This window comes from Dendropsophus ebraccatus, chromosome 9, assembly GCF_027789765.1.
Source record: "Dendropsophus ebraccatus isolate aDenEbr1 chromosome 9, aDenEbr1.pat, whole genome shotgun sequence".
In the NCBI taxonomy this organism is placed as follows: Eukaryota; Metazoa; Chordata; class Amphibia; order Anura; family Hylidae; genus Dendropsophus; species Dendropsophus ebraccatus.
In genome coordinates, this window is record NC_091462.1 from 70,063,236 (window position 1) to 70,069,828 (window position 6,593).

The 6,593-nt window shown below is 45.2% G+C and overlaps 1 long non-coding RNA gene across 2 annotated transcripts; it reads left to right on the top strand.

Annotated features, from left to right (window-relative positions):
- Positions 1-3,431: 3,431 nt before the first annotated feature.
- LOC138802168 (uncharacterized) lies at positions 3,432-5,894 on the top strand. 2 transcript variants are annotated; one of them, XR_011364695.1, is made up of 3 exons: positions 3,432-3,651; positions 3,882-4,028; positions 5,640-5,894. It is a non-coding gene; the product is annotated as an uncharacterized lncRNA (long non-coding RNA). The 2 variants fall into 2 exon arrangements; XR_011364694.1 differs by lacking the exon at positions 5,640-5,894 and adding an exon at positions 4,170-4,227.
- The last annotated feature ends 699 nt before the right edge of the window (positions 5,895-6,593 follow it).

The following is a 6,593-nucleotide window of genomic DNA, read 5'->3' on the forward strand; positions in this document are numbered from 1 at the left end:
AAAAACACCCCTAAAGGGACACCATTTAGAAAACTACACCCCTCAAGGAATGTAACAAGGGGTGCGGTGAGGATCTGGACCCCACAGGTGCTTCACAGATTTTCAGAACAATGTGGTGTAAAAAAGGAAAAATTCTATTTTTTACACTAAAATGTTGTTCTAGCCTTCATTTTTCATTTTTACAAGGGGATAGAAGAAACAAAAACACCAAACGTGTAGCGCCGTTTCTCTCGAGTACAGAAATACCCCACATGTGAACATAAAGTGCCAAGCGGGCGCAGGACGAGCCTCCAAAGGGAAGGAGCGCCAATTGGCCTTTGCAAGCTGGATTTTCCTGGAATGGATTTCACGAGTCATGTCGCATTTACAGAGCCCTCGTGCTGCCAAAACACTGGAAACCCCTCACAAGTGACCCCATTCTTGAAACTACACCCCTCAAGGAATCTAATAAGGGGTGCAATGAGGATATGGACCCCACTGGTGACGGGCACAAATGTGAAACAATGTGACGTGAAAGTGAAAATTTTCATTTTTTCACTTTCACGGCACAAATGGGCCCGTCATCAAGGGGTCCATATCCTCACTGCACCCCTTGTTAGATTCCTTGAGGGGTGTAGTTTCCAGAATGGGGTCACTTGTGGGGGGTTTCCAGTGTTTTGGCAGCACGAGGGCTCTGTAAATGCGACATGGCGTTCATCATCCATTCTGGCCAAATCCAACCTCCAAAATCCAAATGGAGCTCCTTCCCTTCGGAGGCTTGCCCTGCACCCACATGGTGCTTTATGTCCACATGTGGGGTATTTACGGACTCGGGGGAAATTGCTCTACACATTTTGTGTGTTTTTTCTCTCTTTTAACCTCTTGTGAAAATGAAAAATTTAAGGCTAAACCAACATTATAGTGTAAAAAATGCAATATTTCATTTTCACGCCATATTGTTCCACATTTGTGCCCATCACCAGTGGGGTCCATATGCTCACTGCACCCCTTGTTACATTCCCTGAGGGGTGTAGTTTCCATAATGTGGGGGTCACATTATGGGGGTCACTTGTGGGGGGGTTCAACTGTCTTGGCAACACAGGGGCCTTGTAAATGCAACATGGCCCCTCGAAATCCATTCCAGCCAAATCCAGCCTCCAAAAGCCTAATGGCGCTCCTTCCTTTTGGAGGCTTACCCTGCACCCGCATGGCGCTTTATGTCCACATGTGGGGTATTTCCGTACTCGGGGGAAATTGCTCTACACATTTAGGGGGAGATTTATCAAAGGGTGTAAAATTTAGACTGGTGCAAACTGCCCTTTTTTAACAAACTGCCCTTTTTTAACAAGTGAACACAAAACGTGTAGGGTAATTTCCCCTGAGTACGAAAATACCCCACATGTGGGCATAATGTGCCATATGGGCACAGGGCAAGCCACCAAAGGGACAGAGCGCCATTTAGAGGCTGGAATGGAGGATGGAGGCCATGTCGCAATTAAAAAGCTCCTGTGCTGCCAGGAAAGTAGAAACCCCCCACAAGTGACCCCATTTTGGAAACTACACCCCATAAGGAATCCAACAAGGGGGTACAGTGAGCATATGGACCCCACTGGTGACGGGCACATATGTGAAACATGTGCCATGAAAATAAAAAATACAATTTTTCACACCACAAATGTGCCCGTCACCAGGGGGCCATATCCTCGCTGCCCCCCTCGTTAGATTCCTTATGGGGTGTAGTTTCCAGAATGGGGTCACTTGTGGGGGGTTTCTACTGTCCTGGCAGCACAGAGGCTTTGTAATTGCATTATGGTATCCTCTAATGGGAATGGCGGCCATACCTATTTAGCTGGGGAAAAGGGACAATTCTAATTTATTTGGGGGTATTAGGCCAATTATTAGTTTATAAGGATCAAAATGACAGGTGTCCATCAAATTCAACCTGTGTTGATCCAGAGGAAGGCAAAAAAAAAACCCTCGTGAGGCAGACGACAGTAGCCTCATCACAGGGGAAAAATTCCTTACCGACTCCATAATGGCGATCAGAATAATCCCTGGATCAACGTGACCCCTGAAATAGGAATAAGGGAAGGAATTTAGATAATGTAGAACTCCGATGATGTGTGGTACGCCTTGAAGCGATCCAGTATGCGGAGGCCGGGTCGATCAGGACAGGCGTCACACTGAAAAATGGCGTCCTTCCTGATCCCCCTGTTACACCACACTCTGCACTTCTTCTGGGGTGTCCTCTTTTCCAGTGTGGGGGACGTCATCTGGAAAATGTTGCCCTGTTGCGATACGGGGTCCTTCATATCCAGAAGCGCTGGGTCCGCTCCATGGCTGCTAAATATTAGGGCTCTGTTACTGCTTCTGATATTTCGGATCGTGCCGCAAGCTCGGGCAGTGAGGGACCGGAAGAGGGGGTGCTGGTATAAAAGTTATCCCCGTACAGGTGGTGACCTTTATCCAGCAGTGGGAAGATCAGTTCCCAAACGATCTTCCCACTAACTCCGAGGATGGGGGGGGGAGGCTGGATTCGGGTGTCCCTTCCATCATACACTCTAAGGGTACGTGCACACTGCGGAATGGGGAAGGATAACACTTTGTGCATTCCGCAGCTGGCACCCGCCGGCGGACTGATGAAGGCGCGCGTCTCTGCTCGTGTCATAGACTCCATTCTATGCACGGGTGGATTCCGCCCTCTGTCCAAAGAATGAACGTGTTCATTCTTTGGACGGACAACGGAATCCGCCCGTGCATAGAGTCTATGACACGGGTGGAGACACACTCCAGAATCAGTCCGCCGGCGGGTGCCAGCTGTGGAATGCACAAAGGGTTATCCTTCGCCATTCCGCAGTGTGCACGTACCCTTAAGCCGGTTTCACACGTAGTAACAGTGCGGGCGTAAAAATTTCTGTCCCGTACATCTCCGGGTGGTCTGGCGGCTGTATTTGAAAAGCACTTACGGTCTTATCGTAAGAGTCCGGCCGTAGTGTCATGATGTGTCTTGGCTTGTTTGGCCCCGCTCAAAAGCATGTATTTGATTCATGAATCTGCCCCCGGGCCAAATAAGCACACCCACATCCCTATAAAATCTCCGCCCACTCGCGAAGTACGCCCATATGCTTGTAGTGTTTTGAATGCCAAAAAAAAAAAAAACAAAGATGTCTGATGGCGCTAATAATGCGCCCTATGGGCCAGCCCGGCGTATGAGGCTGCGCCGCAAGCACCAGCTCGTGGTGCTTTCGATCCTGTGGAAGATGCGTAATTATTACCTGCGTTTGTGTGTAAGTCTATATATATTTTTTTATAATCTTTTTTTTTTTTTGTTTTTTATTTTTTTTTTCAAGCTTTATGTAACTTATTTAAAACTAGCCTTACAAACTGTTTAGGCTTATAATCCGTAAAACATTGATTTAAATGTATTGTTTATGCAAGCTCCCTTAAGTACTGTTGACCAAAGGTCCTTAAATGCAACTGTGTAATAATTTTGTGACTAATTGAGATGTCTTAAAAATAATAAATGTCATTTTTTTAAAAATCTTCTCAGAGGCTAAAAGACGCAGAGCAGCGCCGTCTGCAGGAGGTGGGACGGCGATATTGGGTCCACCCCATCAATGTGCGGAGGGAGACCCGGGGCCACATTGGTTGCCTGTATGATGATTTGCGACGGTATGTCGATTTGAATACATCAAAGTCGGCAAATCTTTGAATGTAATATTGCAAATGTAAAGGTTACTGTCCCCAAATGTTTACCCCAAAGTCCATAATTTTATTATGTTTTTTGGTTATCCTTACAACGTTTGATGTTAATTTCAACATTTGTAAACCGTATGACATCTTCCTATGATGTGTGTTTGTGTGTAATATTAGTGATCAATATTTTTCTTAATTTGTTGCAGACATCCTGACAAGTTCCAGGACTTCGTGCGCCTGCCTATGGAGGCCTTTGATAATTTACTTTCCATTTTGACCCCACATCTCCAGAGACAGGACACCTACATGCGGAAATCCATCCCTCCTGTGGGACGTCTGCTCATAACGTTAAGGTGAAGATGCTTTATTTTAATGCGAACTATTTGTTCATGTAATTGTAGTTAAATCTAATATAGTGTTAAAATATGTAATAATTTAATATGTAGCTGAATGTGAAATAGAATCATAAAATACTATTTTTATTTTTTTCACAGATTCTTGGCGACAGGGGAGAGTTATGTATCGTTGCACCTCCAATTCAGGGTTGGTACGTCCACCATCTCTGGAATTGTGAGGTGCACGTGCGGCGTGATCTGGGAGCATTTGCAGCCCATCGTGATGCCCAGTCCGACCAGGGAGATTTGGTTGCAGTCAGCAGCAGGCTTTCAGTCTGTGGCCAATTTCCCCAACTGTATAGGGGCGGTTGATGGTAAGCACATACGTGTGAAGCAACCACCGCGATCAGGATCATAGTATTTCAATTATAAGAAATTTTTTTCTGTGGTCCTGATCGCGGTTGTTGATTCCACGTATCGTTTCCTTGCCATCGACGTCGGCTCCTATGGCAGTACTGGGGACTCCCGGGCGCTACTGAGATCAGAGTTTGGGCGGCGCATACTCTTAGATCACGTGACTCTACCTCCTCCCACTCCTCTTCCGGGTACCACGCATCCCGCTCCATTCGTCATGGTAGGGGATCAAGCCTTCCCTTTACTGAACAACCTGCTGCGCCCTTACCCACGGAGAGGGCTGGATGAACGGGGGAGACTATTTAACCGGAGGCTGAGCCGGGCACGTAACTTCGTGGAGTGCGCCTTCGGAATCATGACTAGTCAGTGGAGAGTGTTTACCACTGCCCTGCAGTTGAAATTGGCCACAGTTGACATGGTCATTAAAGCTGCCTGTGTTCTCCACAACTACCTTCGGGACTATGCTCCCACCCCGGAGGTGAACGTGGAGACACTGCCAGCTTTTAGTGCCCCTATCAACTATGGCCAAGGGAGACAACTCAACCGCGGGATAGTGGTCAGGAACCTCTTTGCTGACTACTTCATGACTCCTGAAGGCGCCGTGCCCGTGCCCCTTTCACAGCCTCCCTTATGAGCCACGGCCACAGGACTGATGTTTTCCCGCATGTATGTCACCTGTCTCTGGGATGTGTGTTTTTTTATTTTCTTTTGTTGTTTGAACCCCATGTATTGGTTGATATTTAATTTTCCTTCTCTTTTTACTAAAACCAAAAATATATTTTCTTATTCGACTAAACAATGTGTCTGCCTTTTCAATGTATGTAAAACATGTTGTGTGTTCACACATAGTAGTGTTCGAAAATACACATAACCTCACTCGATATACTACTGGCCAGTAATTATCGAGCATGGTCACATCCTGCTAATGTTAATTGTATAGTCCTTTGAACCTAGTGTGCTGAAAGATTGATGTGATCAAAACATGTGCATTTCCTATGGAGTGACCAGCAGGGTGCGCACTATATGTCTAACTTTCTAGTGTGGGATATGTAACAGGATCTGATATCTTCTAGTGCCACAGTCCATCTCACTTCTTAACAATCACTATTAACACACCACATATATCCCTCCACACATCACCCAGGTGCGCCAGCTGGATGTGGTCTACTTAGGTAGCGGTTCAAAAATAATCTTTTATCATCCATTTCTTTTCAGTAAAACACAGAAGAGTGTATTAAAAGATGAGAAATCTCGCTCTTTACTTGATCACCTGTTCCTTGTCTACAGTCATCTCCTGGATTTCTTATCCAAAATCCATCACATCAATCTGCCTGTGTAAACGCTACATTATGTAGTTTATTGTGTGTACGTTTATATATCCTCCACTTTGTACATAATGACCACATGCTGGATGTCCTGCAGGAGGCGATTTCTACTACCATCGGACATAGAGCTCTATGTGGAAATGATAGTGTCATGATAAGAACATTAATGTCCCAAAATATGTTAGTGCTCATCACAAGCCTCTCCTGCTCTGCCCACTTCCTGCCTTGGCCACAGATGTCAGCATAGAGCAGGCTCAGACCTGAAAAACAAGTAATCGCAGCATTCACTACATCTTCGCTAGTGGCTTCACAATACGTGTATTTCACTCAGTATAGCTAACAAAAACAGCAGTGGATTCTAAACACCCAAAGGATCTCGACACAATGTTGTAATGTTGTGGATGTGCGCCATTAAAACACTAAATAAGGACATTTCAAAATAACATCCATTCTTGGAAAAAAACTTAGCAATATTTCACTTTAAATGGCGCACAGCCACTCTATTTCTACATTGTGTGAACACAGCCTTTGTGTTTTTAAGCCACTACTGGTTTTGTTAACAATACTGACCAAAATATACTGACTCAAATACACGTATTGTGAACCTACTACGAACATGTAGTGAATGTTGCGATTCCTTGTTTGTCATGTATGACAGTGCTCTCTGCTGCCATCTGTGGCCAAGGCAGGAAGTGGCCACAGCAGGAGAGTGTTGGCCTGATAAATGAAATACTTAACTACATTAATATTTCCTATCATGACACATTCATTTTAACACATACAGCAATGTCTCACATATGATTAGAAATATCCTCCTGAAGGACATCCAGCATGTGTTAATTTT